Source organism: Scyliorhinus torazame, chromosome 9, assembly GCF_047496885.1.
Source record: "Scyliorhinus torazame isolate Kashiwa2021f chromosome 9, sScyTor2.1, whole genome shotgun sequence".
Lineage (NCBI taxonomy): Eukaryota > Metazoa > Chordata > Chondrichthyes > Carcharhiniformes > Scyliorhinidae > Scyliorhinus > Scyliorhinus torazame.
In genome coordinates this window covers 199,540,972-199,560,028 of record NC_092715.1, presented here as the reverse complement: position 1 = coordinate 199,560,028, position 19,057 = coordinate 199,540,972, and the positions used below count along the sequence as shown (strand labels likewise).

Genomic DNA, 19,057 nt, shown 5'->3' with positions numbered 1-19,057 from the left:
CTGAACCTGCTTGTTTTCTCAGTATTGTCCATTTTCCCTGCAATATTTGCAAAGTGTCCATTTTGTAATCGGGAAATGGCCATCCCAGGTGGCTACACTTCACAAATAATTTTTAACTCTTTTTAATGTTAAAACAGATCATTCACCGGAAACATTTGTGACAGGTATTGTTCAAAATATCTTCAGAATGGTTTCCATATTTGGAAACGTTGCCTGCAAACCATCACGTACAAGTCTATAAGAATCAGCTGGTGGTCTCAAAGCAAAGAACTCATCATTCTCAATGAAATTAATGAATTATTTCACTTCCTTTTCAAAAAGATTTGTGTCTAATATCGTCCAGGTAGAATTCACTTAATTTCTTACTGCAGTGGCTTCTAGCATTCTCATCCGCACTTCTGTCTAAAAGAATGCAAAATAAATCCACAGTTTTCTTCAGAGATTCACTTCTACTCTGCAATTGCACCATTATTGTCTCACAAATAACATTGACAGCTCTTCTCTTTCCCTTTTACAATGATTTCATTGGTCGAAATTCTCCGATCATTGCAATTCACTTTTCCTACCAGCAGCACATCCCACCCATAGATTTCCCAGTGGCATGGGGTAGTTACAATGGGAAATCCCATTGACAAGTGGCAGAAAGATAAAATCCTGCTGCCAGCGAATGGCACTCCGTCGAGAAACATACAGCTTGGGGAACTGGAAAATCCTGCCCATTGTCTCTAGTTTCACTGAAAAATAACTTCCTGTGTCTCGTATCCTTCTCACCGTCCGAGTGACCTGTATTGTTTGTTAATGTTAAAGTTAGTGCCTCTGCTTCCACCGAGCTATAGTCATTATGAAATTCCGTGACAAAACTTTGAACTGAAGCTAAGAATTGTGCAGCATTCAATAAAGTTGTATCAACATTTTCCAGCGATTTGCTGATGGCAATAATGCTTTGAAGTAAATGGTTCCACAAAAGAGTAAAAACAGCTGTAATATTGCATCCAGTTCCGGTCACCGAACTTTAGGAAAGGTGTGATACATTAGAGAGGGTTCAGCAGATGTTCATGAGAATGATTCCAGGAGCGAGGACCTTCAGTTATGAAGATAGATTGGAGAATTTGGGACTGTTTTCTTTCGAGAAAAGAAAGCTGAGAGGAAATTTGATAGAGGCATTCAAAATCATGAGGGGTCTGGACAGAGTAGAGAGAAACTGTTCCCATTATTGAAAGGATCGAGACCGAGAGGACACAAATTTAAAATAATTAACAAAAGAAGCAAAAGCAGTATGAGGACAAACGTTTTCATGCAGCAAGTGGTTAGGGTCTGGAGTGCACTGCCCAAAAATGTGCTGCGAGGCACGGTAACAAAGTGATTAGCACTATCGCTTTGCGCCAGGATCCCAGGTTCAATTCCCGACATGGGTCACTGTCTCCGTGGAGTCTGCACATTCTTCCGTGTCTGCGTGGGTTTCCTCCGGTGCTCTGGTTTCCTCCCACAAGTCCCAAAAGATGGTGCTGTTTGGGAATTGGACATTCTGAATTCTCCCTCAGTGTACCCAAACAGGCAGTGTGGCGACTAGGGGATTTTCATAATAACTTCATTGCAGTGTTAATGCAAGCCTACTTGTGAGAATAGTAAAGGTTATTATTTTAATCTGCAGCAGGAAGATCCTCTACAGAAGCAATATATTATTTTAACACAGGTATGGAGTTGTCTCTCTAATAGCATTGCCAGTGTGGGTGTGTTTGTGTCAGCTGCTTATTATAACAACAAAGTAAACACTCCCAAAATGCACAGGGCAGCTGGTGGTGGGTGTGTCAAATTTCAAGCCCGGCAGTTTACCTTCCTTAATAATTAGCTTTTTCTTGAGGCTCTTCCATATTTTAGAGGTGAGCTGACAGGTAGTTCTGACATGTGTGTGAATGGACAATGTGAAGGGATCTGTGAGAGAGTACGTCACACTGATTTACACTTCAGGTTTCCTCAGGTAAGTGAAATTTAAGGATTAAGAATGCATGTTTATCACAATTCTTTTGATCTTTGCCGTGTTAATTTGGTCCACGAACGGGAAGGCCAGAACTCAGAGACTTATCAGTCAGTTTTGTGATTTCAAGATCAGTTGTGCAAAATCATTTGGAACAAGTGTTTGCACTAACCCTGAAACTAGCCTGACTGCTACAACTTGACCACTTGATACAGCTACAATCGTGGCACAAGACTGAAAGCCACTGTGACTCATGTACATTTTACAACCTTCGCTATGCAAACTGATATGGCACCATGTTAGTGAAATGAGAGCCCAAAGTGCAAATGTTGTAATGACACTTGATTTTGTGTATTCATTTGCTGCATTCCAAGGGTCATCACCAGGATTAAGTTCCTGCTGTGTTGTTTCTCAATATAGTTTATAAATCTGCCACGTTTACCCACCAGTCCAAAGCTTATGAAGGAGCATAACGCGTTGTAACTTGTGAATGAAATAGCATTCCTACAACTTAATCGGCTGATTTTATTTTTTACTAGTGTCTGAAATACTTCCCTGCAGGCGTATCTTGTAGCTCACCTGATTGCACCCTGTCTGAAACGTGGAAAGTTAACAAATAGTAAAACAAAGCAATCTAATAGAATTAAACCTTTCATCTTTTGGATGAGGCATTAAACAAAGACACCAAATTTACATCCCGTGATACAATGGCGGTATTTTGATGAAGAGCGGGGCAGGGGGCTGGTGGAGGGGGGGGGGGGGGGGGGGCTGTCATTGTTCTGGCCATGGCCAATCCCTTGAGCAATATTATGAAAATAGATGATGCAGGAATACACATCATTACTTGTTTGGAGGATCAAGTTTTTCTTTTGTCCACTTTTTCTTAATAATCAAGACAGATTGGAAAACACAAATTGGCCAGAGCTGAACACCTTACTACTCAAAACAACCAGGGTATCAACTGGTGCTTGAGGTGAGCCTTTGTTCATCTCTCCATCTCGGGCCCTTTGTTGATTTTTATCCACACTCTCCTCCTGTGTCTAATTCTTCGGGATCTGTTCTCCAACTGGCTGCGTGACTCCCACCCCCTCAAATGTGTGTATTACTCAGGGATTCATTTATTTGGAGTAAAGTTCAACACATGGTGACAAGTGAATTTAAGCAGATTGGAACAAAGCGTTGCTCAGGCAGATTTTAAATAGTTACCTCAGCTGCTATAGGAATTTGGGAAAACACAGGATTGGAGCAGACCACTTCCGTCCCAAACTTTGAGAAACAAATTACTGAATACATCACCTTTGCCACACTTTTAAAATGATAAAATAATCATTTTAAGATTGCTTTGGTGGACACAACTGTCGAAAGTGAAAGTAGAAACAAAACAAGGAACTGAGATTATTTAAAGGGGTGACATCATGTCGCTGAAATCTAGGATAGGACTGCCCACATCTTCAGGGATTCAAGCTGTCAAAGAGTCAATGGGAGTGAAACTGGTCTCCAGCAATAATGCTGAATGCCCGTTTTAGACCATGCATGAATTTCTTGTCCATTGACTTCAGAATTTTCTACCCAACTCAGAGCTGCCAATCAAACAGTTCCTTGGATAAGATTCCCACACAGGAAGGATGGTTAGATTGGATGCAGTGGTGAAACCAATTGTTCTGTTCCTGGTCAGGCTGCAACTGTGGAAATAAACACTGTTTCAGTCAACCACTGGGGACAATAGGGAGAAAGCAGTGCACTAAGCAGGCAATAGTAGGTTTCACAACCCTTTGTTCCACAGAAGCAGCTTGTCTTCAGCTCCCCAAAACAGCTGTATGCTGGGACTGGCAGGAATCTAATAAATAATACATCATAAACATCTTGCCCAATGTGCGTGAGAGTGCCAGCTTCCTGCCTCTGTCCTGGTTAAGTGCAGGGTGGGAAAACCTGTAGACTGACTTCCCACCCGCCGCCAATTGAGGCCCTTAAATGGGCAATTAATGCTCACTTAAAGGCCTAATCCCACTGCCACTGGTATTCAAACAGCGGTGGGCTGGACAGGAAAGTCGCCCACAAGCCTGGCATGTTTCCTTGTGGGCTCCGGTTGTAATAGGATAAGGGTCACTTGTTGCAGGTACTCAGTGCTTGATCAAGGGATCTGGCCTCAGGAAGGCTCACCGAGAGCCACCATCTTGCTCTTGTCTCTAGTTCTTTTGCCCTCCCCAAAACCCCAGCCCGCAATCCCCACCCTGTCCTCGTTCACTTGTGACCTATGTCCCGAACTGAGTCTCTTTTGGGCGCATTGCTGGTGGCTACCACTGTTACCTCAATAGCTGCCTGCCATGAAGAGCTAGCTGCATACCAGCGTCCGATTGGCAGCTTTCAGGGAATGGAATTTCAGGCCCCAGGCTCCTTGATCCCAAAAAAAGCCCGTCACTGGCCATTTAGTGCTTGACTGGTACTTAATGTGGTGGACCTTCCCCAAAGGAAGCGATGTAGATCCAGACCCTGCATTAAATTCTACCCTGTTTCTGTGAAGAGGTCGGATACATAGTTTGTAAAAAGACCGACGATATTAACTATTTGGAGGAAAACATCAAGGAGAAACTAATGTTTGGGTCTAAAAACCGTTCCACTAAAAAGATTCCGAGTAAAGGAATATTCTTCCTGGAATATTTCAGCTTCCACCACAGAATAATTTCATTTTAACCCTGGGAAAATTCAACTTTAACCTTGTGTTAAAATGTCTGTAGAAACCGATAACGTTCCGGTGACTAATTGGAAGGATTACTTGACAAGACTTTATGTTTTAAAGCTTTTACTGTAACAGCCAAACTCAAAACAGCATTGGCTAAACACTAGTTTTGTAGGCAACCTAAACTCCAGACCACAGAAAATTTCCCCATTTAACTGAAAATACCCCTTCACAGTTTTACATTACTCTGTCCCTTAAGTGGACACTTCATTCTCCAATACATGAACTCAATGCATTCTATGCTCGGTTCGAGCAGGATACTAACGATCCACTGTCGAGTGCCCCAGCAGCCCATAACACACCCACACCCACCATCACAGCTTCCGAAGTCAGATCAGCCTTCCTGAAAGTGAACCCTTGGAAGGCGACGGGTCCGGATGGGATCCCTGGTCATGCACTCAGAGCCTGCGCGGACCAGCTGGCAGATATCTTCGCGGACGTCTTTAACCTGTCCCTACTCCACTCTGAGGTCCCCACCTGCTTCAAGAAGACCACCATCATACCGGTGCCAAAGAAGCACCAGGCAATGTGCTTCAATGACTACCGTACAGTGGTCCTGACTTCAATCATAATGAAGTGCTGCAAGAGGTTGGTCATGGAGCGCATCACCTCCATACTCCCGGAACGCCTTGAACCTGCAATCCCAATACCGCCGCAACCGGTCCACAGCAGACACCATCTCCCTGGCCCTACACTCATCCCTAGAGCATCTCGACATCAAGGATTCCGACATCAGACTCCTATTTATTGACTACAACTCCGCCTTCAACACCATAATCCCAACCAAACACATATCAAAGCTCCAAAACCTAGGACTTGGCTCCCCACTCTGCAACTGGACCCTCGACTTTCTGACCCACAGACCACAATCAGTAAGAATAAACAACAACACCTCCTCCACAATAGTCCTTAATACTGGGGCCCCGCAAGTCCCTTTCTATACTCCCTGTACACACACGACTGCGTGGCAAAATTTGGTTCCAACTCCATCTACAAGTTTGCTGACGATACGACCATAGTGGGCCAGATATCGAATAACGATGAGTCATAATACAGGAGGGAGATAGAGAACCTAGTGGAGTGGTGCAGCGACAACAATCTATCCCTCAATGCCAGCAAAACTAAAGAGCTGGCCATTGACTTCAGGAAGCAAAGTACTGTACACACCCCTGTCAGCATCAACGGGGCCAAGGTGGGGGTGGTTCAAATTCCTAGGGGTACACATCTCCAAAAATCAGTCCTGGTCCACCCACGTCGATGCTACCACCAAGAAAGCACAACAGCGCCTATACTTCCTCACGAAACTAAGGAAATTCGGCATGTCCACATTAACTCTTACTAACTTTTACAGCTGCACCATAGAAAGCTTCCTATCTGGCTGCATCACAGCCTGGTATGGCAACTGCTCGGCCCAAGACCGCAAGAAACTTCAGAGAGTCGTGAACATAGCCCAGTCCATCACACAAACCTGCCTCCCATCCATTGACTCCATCTACACCTTGGCTGCCTGTGGAAAGCGGACAGCATAATCAAAGATCCCTCCCACCCAGCTTACTCACTCTTCCAGCTTCTTCCATTGGGCAGGAGATACAAAAGTCTGAGAACACACATGAACAGACTCTAAAACAGCTTTTTCCCGCTGTTACCAGACTCCTAAATGACCCTCTTATGGACTGATCTCATCAACATTGTACCTAGTTACATTGTGTACCTTGTGTTGCCCTATTATGTATTTTATTTTATTTTCATTTACTCAATGATCTGTTGAGCTTCTTGCAGAAAAATACTTTTCACTGTACCTCGGTACATATGACAATAAACAAATCCAATCCAGGAGCCAATCCAAAGCTATTCTCAGTTCCTGTTGGCTTGCTTCCTTTTCCCTTTCACAGCCTGATACCATCTAATCCACGAACTGGCATTCACAGTGAGATTCCCTCTGCTAGCCAAAGCTAGGTGACACTTGGTCACTTCACTTGGAGTGCCAGTGCCCACTGCATTGTGCGTGTTGAACAATAAATACTGACTGCGTCTATCTTTCTGCCTGTTCTCTCTCTCAGATTCTTACAGATTGTTTGTGTCTATGAGGTTCAAGTCTATCTTAGGAATGCCTGCAACCAGATCATAAATGGCTTCCATGAACTTTTCCTTGCCAAACCCCATCCCTGTGGCAACGTGAATCACATGGGCCTTGTATCCAGAGAGCAATGCTAATTATCTCATCTTTAGATCGCCAACTTCACTCTATCTTGAAATTAAATAGACAGTTAAAAATATAACCACTTGTTGAGCATTTTATTCTTCATACCTCTCTATGAGACTGAGGGCTTAATATTCTATTCACGAGGGGGGGGGGATATTCTATTTACCATCACAGATGCCCTTGCCATTGTCCACTTATGTGAACATCTTTCACTTTCATCCTAGTAAACCAATCTGGGCCTCACTGCGTCCATAGCAAACAAACCGCCCAGGTTAACTGTTGTCAAATAGGATTCGGAACAGGACACAAGGCCCCACTAATTACCCTATTTTATCTTAAATTAAACAGTGTCCCAAAACTTAACAATCTTCCAAACCTTTTAAGTGCAACACCTGTGATAATTCTACTTTAACCCTGGGACAATTCATCTTGACCTAGGGATATTTCAACTTTCACTATGTCCAAATGCCAGTTGCAAATTTAATACAGGCACAGCCAGCATTCTCTGATTTGCATATTTGTTTAACCACAATGCAAAATATCCGATCCCTGAAGTTCAGTCTTGCTCTGGGCCAGGCTTCACCGTGAGTCTAAGCTGGAGAAAGGATCATTTCCACACACTACTGATCAGAAGTAGCTGCCTGAGAGAGGAATCTAAGCTGCATGCAGAGAGCTTTGGATTTTAAAAAGGCACCGGTTGATGGACATTTAATTTGTTGGTGTTGTTTGCTCGTTTCCCTAGTGATTTCCCAACCTCCTCATGACATTGCTGAAATTATAAATAGTCTTCTTTTGATCTGACTTTGCAAGAGTATTCAACCTTTTGATCAACTTCCCGCTGAAGGTTCCCGTTTACGGAGCTCATGAACACAGACTCCGAGACAGCAGCACTGCTGAAACACAAGGCCTGTTTTGAATGTTGTGGTGTATTTTTACAGTTGCTAGACAGGTTCAGAAACAAAGGAATGAGCCCTTATCTCAGGTGCTTACATAGTCCAGTGTTCCTCATTGTTAATATACGAGTTGGCATAACAACGTGTAACTGGAGACAACTTTCAGAAGAACAGCTGTCTCAACACTGCCAGCAGTGCCACGGGACCAGTGAAGGTTCACCTGACTGGTCAAAAGGTGGTGAACACCCAGTTTATGTTGCACTAATTGTAGGTTATTTGTGGACAGGCTGATATTCTCATGAAAAAACTACTGGAATTAATCCTTTAATTGCAGCAGAAAGGTTAATTCCTCCAAACCTAGATAGCCAAATATATTAAAAATAAAAAATTGCTGGAAATAAAGGTAGCATAGTGGTTAGCACTATGGCTTCAATGTGCCAGGGTCCCAGGTTCGATTCCCGGCTTGGGTAACTGTCTTTGTGGAGTCTACACATTCTCACCGTGTCCCGGTTTCCTCCCACAAGGGGCTTTCTACAGTAACGTCATTGCAGTGTTAATGTAAACCTACTTGTGACAATAAAGATTATTATTGTATTAAATATTCAACAAGAGAATGAAAAATGAAAATGAAAATTGCTTATTGTCACAAGTAGGCTTCAAATGAAGTTACTGTCAAAAGCCCCTAGTCGCCACATTCCGGCGCCTGTTCGGGGAGGCTGGTACGGGAATTGAACCGTGCTGCTGGCCTGCCTTGGTCTGCTTTCAAAGCCAGCGATTTAGCACTGTGCTAACCCAGCCCCAAGTCAGGCAGAACCTGTGGAGAGAAACTGTGGCCTGAATTTTCAGGCTGGCAAGCACTAGCGCTATTGCAGGAATCGGAGCATTACCCAGCCTCGCCGACTCTGACAGGCCCACTGCCATTTCACACTCACTTGATCCGAATGGCCTTCTTCTGCACTGTAAATTCTATGATTCTAAATTCTATGATTTTGCAGTTCCCTCCTGGTTCTGACCAGTGCCCACCAGCCTACAAATTGAGGTTGAGTGGGAACAGGCCCTTAACTAGCCATAAAGTGGCTACTTCAGGGCCTTAATAGAGGAAACAGGGAGGTTTCCACCCGAGGCCTTGTCCACCTCACTGTGAAATTGTGTCTGATCAGAGTGAGTGGGATCCCAGAGCAAATCCTGTATTTTTAGACTCCCCCACCCTGCCTCAGAACCCACCTGGGGAGAACGTAAAATTCTGGCCTGTGTTGACGTTTCAGGTTGATAATCCTTCATTAGCTCTGACCTGAAATATTTGGATGGAATTAATGCAGCCTGTTGTCACGCGAAACCAGGCTGCCGGGTCCAGTCTCCCAGCAGCAGGAGAGCCGCATACAATGAATGGAGGTGGGAATGGGCCCACGGTAGAAACTCATCCACTTTCAGCGGGTTGTCAGTTCGGCTGATTATTGAGTTAATTGGCACCAATTATCCCTGAGCCCACTTTAGTGGAATTTAGTGGTGGCACAGGGATTGCATGCAAGTGGAAAGGCTTTCCCGTGCCTCCAGAAACCAGGAGAATCCCACAAATGCATATTTAAATTAACCTAATGAATCATTTAAATATCCTGATCCGGGTCACGCCCTATGAGGGCGAGATCGAGATCACAACATTTCGCAAAACTCCATTGAATCTCGTGAGGCATTTTTAAAAAACTTAAACAAAGCTCTAAATTTATTATCACTACTAATTTGGATTTGACATGTACTCCTAAATAATACACAGTTGATAATTAACAGATATTCTGTACTCATCTATAACTAATCTCTACACTGTACTTGATGCACGATCAATTGCACAAAGACTAAAGTTGGGTACAACTGTGGCTTTATTACAGTCAGATGCGTGGCCTCCTGCTGCAGCTGACGAAATGGCAGGGCACTGGAGGTCATGCATATTTATACAGTTCTCCCTGGGCGGAGTCAGCCGGTAGGAGCTACCGGCGAACCTGTAGTGCTGGTCCTACCTTACATCTCCTATTATAGTGGATCACCACATTCACCCCCTGTTAAAAATGAGTCAGGCAGGGTGACGTGAAACTATATACAATTAGTGCAATTATGTACAGTGGTAGGGAAAAAAAGTCCATGTTGACGTTCCGGAGTCCGTCAAAGGTTCAGCCTGTCCGGTGCTTTGGTGCTTCGTTGGGAGCGGCGTAACGGTGGCGGTGAAGTTGGTGCTGGCGGTGGTGGAGGTGGCAGCAATGGCGGTGCTGATGCTGGCCAGTCATCGGGGAACTCCGGGAGCGTGCAGAAGTCCTCTTCGTCCTCTTGTGCGGAAAAGGGGAGGGGGGGTGGTCTGGTGGAGTCAATATTGGCAGAGAGGTGGGGGGGGGGCACATTGGTGGGGGGGGGGGGGGGGGGGGGGAGGGGTGGAACCTGACGGTGCCAGGTCCCTGAGTGAGACAGTATCTTGGCGGCCATCGGGGAACTCAACGTAGGCATCTTGAGGGTTGGTGTGGAGCAGGTGAACCCTGTCCACCAAGGGGTCCGCCTTGTGGAGTCGGACGTGCCTACGGAGAAGGACCAGTCCTGCAGCAGCGAGCCAAGCCGGGAGCAACACCCCAGATGTGGACTTCCTGGGGAAGGTGAAAACATGTTCATAGGGTGTATTATTAGTGGCGGTGCACAATAGTGACCGGATGGAGTGTAGAGCGTCAGGGAGGATCTCTTGCCAGCGAGAGGCTGGGAGGTTCCTGGACCGTAGGGCCAGCTGGACGGCCCTCCAAACCGTCCCATTACCCCGTTCAACTTGCCCGTTTCCCCGGGGGTTGTAGCTGGTCGTCCTGCTGGAGGCTATACCCCTGCTGAGCAGGAACTGACGGAGATCATCGCTCATGAATGAGGATCCCCTGTCACTGTGGATGTAGGCGGGGAAACCGAACAGGGTGAAGGTGGTGCTGAGGGCCTTGATGACGGTGGCAGACGTCATATCGGGGTATGGGATGGCGAAGGGGAATCTGGAGTACTCGTCGACCACACTGGGAATGTACGTGTTACGGTCGGTGGAGGGGAGGGCCCTTTGAAATCCACGCTGAGGCGTTCAAAGGGGTGGGAAGCCTTCACCAGGCGCGCACGGTCTGGCCGGTAGAAGTGCAGCTTGCACTCCGCACAGACCTGGCAGTCCCTGGTGACTGTCCTTACTTCCTCGACGGAGTAGGGCAGATTGCGAGCTTTGACCAGATGGTTCAATCGAGTGACCCCTGGGTGACAAAGGCGGTCGTGTAGGGCCCGGCGTTGGTCCACTTGTGCGCTGGCACATGTACCTCGGGAGAGGGCGTCTGGGGGCTCGTTGAGTTTACCGTGCGATACAAGATCTCATAATTATAGGTGGAGAACTCGAAACCGCAAGGTTTTATCATTTTTGACCTTGCCCCGCTGTGTGTTATTGAACATGAAGGCTGCCGACCGTTGGTCCGAAAGGAGAGTGAATCTCTTACTGGCCAGGTAATGCCTCCAATGCCGCACAGCTTCAACGATAGCTTGGGCCTCCTTTCCGACAGATGAGTGTTGAATTTCAGAGGCACGAAGGGTGCGGGAAAAAAATGCCGCGGGTCTGCCTGCCTGGTTTAGAGTGGCGGCAAAGGTGACGTCTGAAGCGTCACTTTCTACTTGGAAAAACAGTGACTCGTCCACTGCGCGCATCCCAGCCTTGGCGATGTCTGCTCTGATGCGGGCGAAAGCATGTTGTGCCTCGGCCGCGAGGGTGACTGTACAAAAGCCTCAGATCAAGACGGAGTGGGATCTGGAGGCTAGAGAGATCCTTTGATTGGCAGGGTGGACCGTGAGGGAGCAGCGCCTTACCGTATCTGGGTGAACAAAGCTTTCGGTGCTCCCGGAGTCCAGCAGGCACGAGGTCGCATGGCTGTTGATTTTAACCGTCGTCGAAGCGGTGGCCAGGTTGTGCAGGTGAGATTGGTCCAGCGTCATCGAAGGGAGCTGCGGGTAGCCATTGGATGCTTCGGGTGGTGAGCATGTGCGGTTCCTATGTCGGGATGTCCGGGGACCCTGTGGGGAACAAGATGGCGGCTCCCATGGTGCGCACATTTTGGGGTCGGGACAAGATGGCGACGTCCATGGTGCGCACATTGCGAGGTCGGGACAAGATGGCGGCGCCCATGGGCCGCACGTGGCCGAAGGAGGACAAGATGGCGGCGCCCATTGGTCACACATCGACCCGGGAGGAGAAGATGGCGGCTCCCATTGTGCGTCTGGCATGGGGGAGGGGGCGATAGCAGGCGCGATCGTAGCGACTGCGTGGGCCTGGCACACAGCCGCGAAGTGGCCCGTTTTACTGCAGGCTTTACAAACTGCAGTGCGGGCCGGGCAGTGTTGGTGGGGATGCTTCTGCTGACCGCAGAAGTAGCAGCGGGGACCCCCGGGGTGCGCGGATCGGTGTGCGGCGCAGGCATATTGCGAAGGCAGGGCCCCGGCTGAGGAGGTCGTCGGCAGCGGGGTCCAAGAGGGGTAGGAAGGGGTAGAAGGGTGGGCAGCGCGGCAGGAGAGGTACGATTATATGTTCCGGGATGCGACCGTCATGGAGAGGGCCAAGGTTTTCGTCTCCGCCAGTTCGAGCGTGGCCCCTTCCAGCAATCGTTCTCGGATGCGGTCCGACGCAATCCCCGTCACAAAGGCATCGCGCATGAGGAGATTGCCGTGTTCGGCGGCCGTGACGGCCTGACAGTCACAGTCCCGGACAAGTGGAATTAGGGCCCGCCAGAATTCTTCGATGGACTCACCAGGTAGTTGCAAGCGGGTGGCAAGTACATGCCTGGCAAAGAGCATGTTCGCCTTCTGTGGATAGTGTTCTTTGAGGGGTTCCATTGCTTTTGTGTAAGTCGTGGGGTCTTGGATCAACGGGAACACGCTGGAGCTCAGTCTGGAGTACAGGACGTTTATCTTCTGAGCCTCCGTTGGCGTGGGGTCCGCCGCATTGATGTAGGCCTCGAAACATGCTAGCCAGTGAGTAAAGTCTTTCCTTGCGTCGGGCGAGTGAGGATCCAGCTGCAGGCGATCGGGCTTAATTCGGATATCCATTCTGTGGAAAATCTGACTGTAATAAATTGATGCACGATCAATTGCACAAAGACTAAAGTTGGGTACAACTGTGGCTTTATTACAGTCAGATGCGTGGCCTCCTGCTGCAGCTGGCGAAATGGCAGGGCACTGGAGGTCATGCATATTTATACAGTTCTCCCTGGGCGGAGCCAGCCGGCAGGAGCTACCGGCGAACCTGTAGTGCTGGTTCTACCTTACGTCACCTATTACAATGGATCATCACAGTACTAAACTAAGATCTGCTCTTACTTACACTATCTTTCCTTTGGCCTCCACCCTAGCTAACACCTTCACTTCTCTCTCCCCCGCAAGGCTTAGCATCAATATCTTATATACTTGTAACTCTAGCTCCCTCTAATGGCTGATCTAGACATTTCATTAACCCTTGCAGTTCTTATATTTATGATAATAACATATATGGGATGTGGACGTCGCTGGAAAAGCCAGAATTTTTTTTTTTTTTGAAAATCTTTTAATTGTCTTTTCTCATTTTTATAAACAGTTGTTGGGTTGCACAGTCCTTTGGTTCTTCATCTTTTTCTTTTCCCCGGCTTACTCGCCTTCCTCTGACCCTCGGATGGCGTACTTAATCTTCTCCAGTTGGAGAAATTCCAAGAGGTCAGCGAGCCAGTCTGCAGCTTTGGGTGGTGCTGCCGATCGGCAGCGAAGCAGGATTCTCCGGTACGCGCGATTAGGGAAGCAAAAGCGAGGGCGTTGGCCCCCTTCCCCATGTGTAACTCTGGCTGCTCCGATACCCCGAAGATTGTCACTATTGGGCATGGCTTCACCCTCACCCCCCACAACCTTGGACGTTGCCTCGGAGAAGGCTGTCCAGAACCCAGCAAGCTTGGGGCAAGCTCAAAACATGTGGGTGTGTCGTGAGACATTTTGAGCGTCGCAAATCTCACGCGAGGCCACTCACGAGATTCAATGGCCTTGTCCTGACACCAAGTTGAGCACGACGGAGCCGTTAAATCATGCCTTTGGTCTCAATTCAGTGTTAGCATGAGGAATTGAACTGCAGAACGTGCATCATCTCGCTCATGGTGAGCTGGTGGTGCACTCCTGTACACCACATCTTATTGCAATGGTGATTGCCCCATGACCACTTCCAGTAGCCAACTGCAGCACAATGCCAGGTGGCACCTCCCTGAGTGGAAGCTGCGGTCAATATAGGCTCACTCCTGAAGGAGCCTGGATGCAAGCTGGTCTACCACACATACACACTCTCTCACTCTCCCGCAATCTGCATTTTCCAACTAGTGGGAATGGAGAATGTGAGGGAGGGGCGGATGAAGTAGAGGGGGTTAAATGACTGTGACCCTGGTTCCCGCCACCTGTGGGTGGGATACACAGATGCGCACCTCTAATTCCAGTCCTGCCCACATGACAGCTGCTAGCGCTTGGGCTTTCTCAGATTCGAACTCCGATTACTGAGTTCCAACCGCTGCTGCACGTGGAAGAACTACAACTCCCATCAGGCACCATGGTTACGGGTTTCCCCAGATTCCACACTGACGCTCCTCAGGTGCTTGGCCACATGCAGCATGGGTAATGTAGTTCTGAACGTGTGCCTGTCTCCACAGCGCTGGCGTAGAGTCCAGAGTTGCAAAGGATCAGATAAGCCCTGGCCCCTTATCTGTGCCTAGTTGGGAATTGTGATTGACTTTTCAATTGTAAGCAGGGTTGCGATGCATGCCTCTACCTTATTGGTTGTGAAAAACATCAGTCGGCGATCCTGCATGTGTTTCATTGGAAATCTGATCTTTGATCAGCAATGATCCTATTGAATTGTGGAATAGGCCCGAGGGGTTGAATGGCCTACTCCTACTCCTATTTCTTTTATTTTTATTACCTTAGGTGTTTCAGGGGACCGTTGAAAACTCACTCACCCTCCTGAAAATCCAGTTTCAGCAATCAGCACAATGGTGCACCACCATTTAAAATGACCCACTCCCTTTCCCACACTGCGAAAATGGCCAGTGCCAGTGTGGGCGCAGAACCTCCAGCCACCATTTTCTTTTCCCATCCCACTCCACTCATTCCCATTTCAGGATCGCAAAATATGGCCCAAACTCTGCCAATTTTAAATTTTCTTAAAGTGTATTTCAGCGTTTATTCTGGTATGTTTGCTTGAATAAAGTTATTCCTGATGATTAATGTTAGGATTCCTTTCAGGGTGACAAGCATGACTGAAAGCAAACATTATTGGTTGGGTCTGGAAAAGCTCCCTGGAATGTAACCAATCCAAGATTTTAGAAAGAAAATTAAGAACATGAACTTGTATTCATGTGAATTTGGTGGCCTTGAACTAGCACTCATGAGCACTAACCCGACCATAATCTGCGGAGTCAGCCCATTTGAATATCTATTGGTGTCTCTGCAGCGCAAGTTCTGGGTGGAGTTTTCTCCCCCAAAATGGGGAAGTGTTAGTGAGGTACCCTCAATAATGATGCTTAGAGATTAAACTGTAAAGAAGGCTTTATTAGGCTAATAACTATGCTACAGATTTGGACGAGAGCTGACTGCTATACAGACCATGAGGCAGGCCTTTATGTATGGCTCCCAGATGGGCGGAGCCAGAGGCGGAGTCCCCAGGGTTCCAAGCCTGGTCTTAAAGGGGACATCACCTTACATGATGATAAGGCAGTAACCGTTCATCACATTCACCCCCTGTTTAAAAAGGAGTCCGGCGGGGGTGAAGTGCCATCATAGGTCCATCCGTCTCGGCGGCCGGATCGTCCTCCTCGATCTCCTCAGTTCGGGCGGTGGTGCGGCGGGCACGGACGTCCCGGTTGAGGGCAACTCCGGGAGCACAGCGGTCGGAGCTTCGGTCCAGGTCGGGGCAGAGGAACTAGGCAGGGCCGGGGGTAGCGGAGCCGGCGCCGGCGGGGTGTGTAAAGGGGGGGCGCACGGTAGGAGCTCACCAACGGGTGGTAGGGTCGGAAGGGGGTGTGTTGTAGGGGGCGACGGGTCCTGCAGGGGAGCGGCGCGGGAAGGGGCGTCTGTGGTAGAGGATCCAGCGGGCGCCAGATCCCGGAGGGAAACCGTATCTTGCCTGCCGTCGGAGTACTCCACGTAGGCGTAACTGGGGTTGGCGTGGAGCAGTCGGACCTTTTCAACTAGGGGGTCCGTTTTATGGCTCCTCGCGTGCCTTCGGAGAAGAATAGGTCCCGGAGCCGTCAGCCAAGGTGGAAGCGAGACCCCGGAGGTAGACTTCCTGGGGAAGAGAAACAATCGCTCATGAGGGGTCTCATTTGTGGCCGTGCAGAGGAGTGACCTAATGGAGTGTAGGGCATTGGGTAGGACCTCCTGCCAGCGGGTGGTTGGGAGATTTCTCGACCGCAGGGCCAGAAGGACAGCCTTCCACACGGTCGCGTTCTCCCTCTCCACCTGCCCGTTTCCCCGTGGGTTATAGCTGGTCGTTCTGCTCGAGGCAATGCCTTTGCTGAGCAGATACTGACGCAGTTCATCGCTCATGAACAATGTACCCCGGTCGCTGTGGATATAAGCAGGGAAACCGAACAGGGTGAAGATGCTGTGCAGTGCCTTAATCATCGTGGCTGAGGTCATGTCGGTGCAGGGAATGGCGAATGGGAAACGGGAGAACTCATCGATCATGGTGAGGAAATAGGCATAATGGTTGGTGGACGGGAGGGGCCCCTTGAAGTCCACGCTCAGTCGCTCAAAGGGGCCCGAGGCCTTCACGAGCCGAACCTTGTCTGGCCGATAGAAGTGCGGTTTGCACTCCGCACAGACCTGGCAGGCCCTGACCATGGCCTTGACCTCCTTGGTTGAGTAAGGTAGGTTGCGGGACTTGATGAAATGGACGAGCCGGGTAACCCCCGGGTGGCAGAGGTCATTGTGGATGGCTTGCAGGCGGTCCTCCTGCGCGTTGGCGCATGTGCCGCGGGACAGGGCATCTGGGGGCTCGTTGAGCTCCCCTGGACGATACTTGATATCGTACGAGTAGGTGGAGAGTTCGATCCTCCACCTCAAAATTTTATCGTTTTTTATTTTGCCCCATTGCGTGTTATCGAACATATAGGCGACCGACCGTTGGTCGGTGACGAGGGTAAACCTCCTACCGGCGAGGTAGTGTCTCCAGCACCGCACAGCCTCCACAATGGCTTGTGCCTCCTTTTCGACTGCAGAGTGTCGAATCTCGGAGGCGGTGAGGGTTCGGGAGAAGAACGCTACTGGTCTGCCTCCTTGATTGAGGGTAGCAGCCAGGGCGATGTCTGATGCATCGCTCTCTACCTGGAAAGGGATGGTTTCGTCCACCGTGTGCATGGCGGCCTTGATGATGTCGGCCTTGATGCGGTTGAAGGCCAATTGAGCCTCAGCCGAGAGGGGAAAAGTGGTGGTCTTTAGGAGTGGGCGGGCTTTGTCCGCATACTTGGGGACCCACTGGGCGTAATAGGAGAAAAGCCCCAAGCACCGTTTGAGGGCCTTGAGGCTGCGGGGGAGAGGGAGTTCCTTAAGGGGGCGCACGCGGTCGGGGTCGGGACCTAGGACCCCGCCTTCCACGACATAGCCGAGGATGGCCAGCCGGGTGGTGTGGAAAACGCATTTGCCCTCGTTATAGGTCAGGTTAAGGGCTCGGGCGGTCTGGAGGAACTTTTTGAGGTTAGCGTCATGGTCCTGCTGATCATGGCCGCAGATGGTGACCTTGTCCAAGTATGGGTATGTTGCCCGCAAACCGTACTGGTCCACCATTTGGTCCATCGCCCTTTGAAAGACGGAGACCCCATTTGTGACACCAAAGGGGACCCTGAGGAAGTGGAAGAGCTGGCCGGCTGCTTTGAAGGCAGTATAGGGGCGGTCTTTTGGTCGGATGGGGAGCTGGTGGTAGGCAGATTTGAGGTCGACCGTGGAAAAGACTCGGTATTGGGCGATCCGATTTACCATTTCCGCGATGCGAGGAAGGGGGTACGCATCAAGCTGCGTGAATCGGTTTATGGTCTGGCTATAATCCACGACCATCCGTTTCTTCTCCCCGGACCGGACTACCACCACTTGGGCTCTCCAAGGGCTGTTGCTAGCCTCGATGACCCCCTCTCCCAGTAAACGCTGGACCTCTGACTTGATAAAAGCCATATCTTGGGCACTGTAGCGCCGGCTCCTGGTGGCGACGGGCTTACAGTCGGGAGTGAGGTTAGCGAATAGCGAGGGGGGTGCGACTTTCAGTGTCGCAAGGCAGCACACCGTGAGGGGGGGGCAAGGGTCCGCCGAACTTCAGTGTCAGGCTTCGGTGGCTGCACTGGAAATCCAGTCCGAGCAGCAGGGGGGCACAGAGGTGAGGGAGGATATAAAATTTGAAACGGGTGTATTTGGCACCCTGGATCGAGAGATCCGCAATACAGTACCCCGTGATTTGTACCGAGTGGGACCCAGATGCGAGGGCTATGGTTTGGGATGTGGGATGGGTGCGTAGGGAGCAGCGCCTTACCGTTTCAGGGTGGATAAAGCTCTCCGTGCTCCCGGAGTCGAAGAGGCATGCAGTGTCGTGCCCGTTGACCTGGACCTCATGGAGTTCTGCAGGTGTTTTGGCCGAGTTTGATCGAGAGTGATCGCACCCAGTCGCGGGTAGTCGGAGTCGTAAAATGGCCGCTGCCGTTGGTCGCACGTGTCGGGTCGAGAAGATGGCCGCCGACCAGATGGCCGCTCCCATGATTCGCACGAGGCTGATGACGCGTCAGAAGAGGACGTGTCGGGTCGGTGCGCAGCAGCATTGCGAGGCCTGCGGGCCTGAGAGCCTGATTTTTGGGCCGGCTGTTCTTTGTTTTTCTGGCTCCTGGGTCTGGCCAGGCAGACCCTCGCAAAGTGCCCTTTCTTCCCGCAGTCGCTGCAGATCGCGGCGCGGGCTGGGCAGCGTGGGCGTGGGTGCTGGCCCTGCCCGCAGAAGTAGCAAGGTGTGCCCCCATGGTGAGCGGGTCGCCGCGTGGCGCAGGCCTGTAATACGGGCGAGTCTGAGGAAGTCCGGGGGGGGCTGGCAGAGTCCGCGGGGTACATACCCAAGTTATGTCGGGCCACCTCCAGCGAGGAGGCAAGCGTTAGCGTCTCCTGGAGGTCTTTTGCCCCGTTTTCAAGCAGTCGCTGCCGGATGTAGGTCGAGCGGATGCCGGACACGAAAGAATCTCTGA

At 49.8% G+C, this 19,057-nt stretch overlaps 1 protein-coding gene across 1 annotated transcript in view; it reads left to right on the top strand.

Moving 5' to 3' along the window:
* The first annotated feature begins 1,802 nt into the window (after positions 1-1,802).
* The window catches only part of rassf6 (Ras association domain family member 6), a 123,421-nt gene continuing 106,166 nt past the window's right edge, over positions 1,803-19,057 (top strand). Inside the window, exon 1 of the mRNA XM_072516971.1 lies at positions 1,803-1,978. The gene's annotated coding sequence lies outside the window, so the exon portion shown is untranslated. The remainder of the gene's footprint in view (positions 1,979-19,057) is intronic.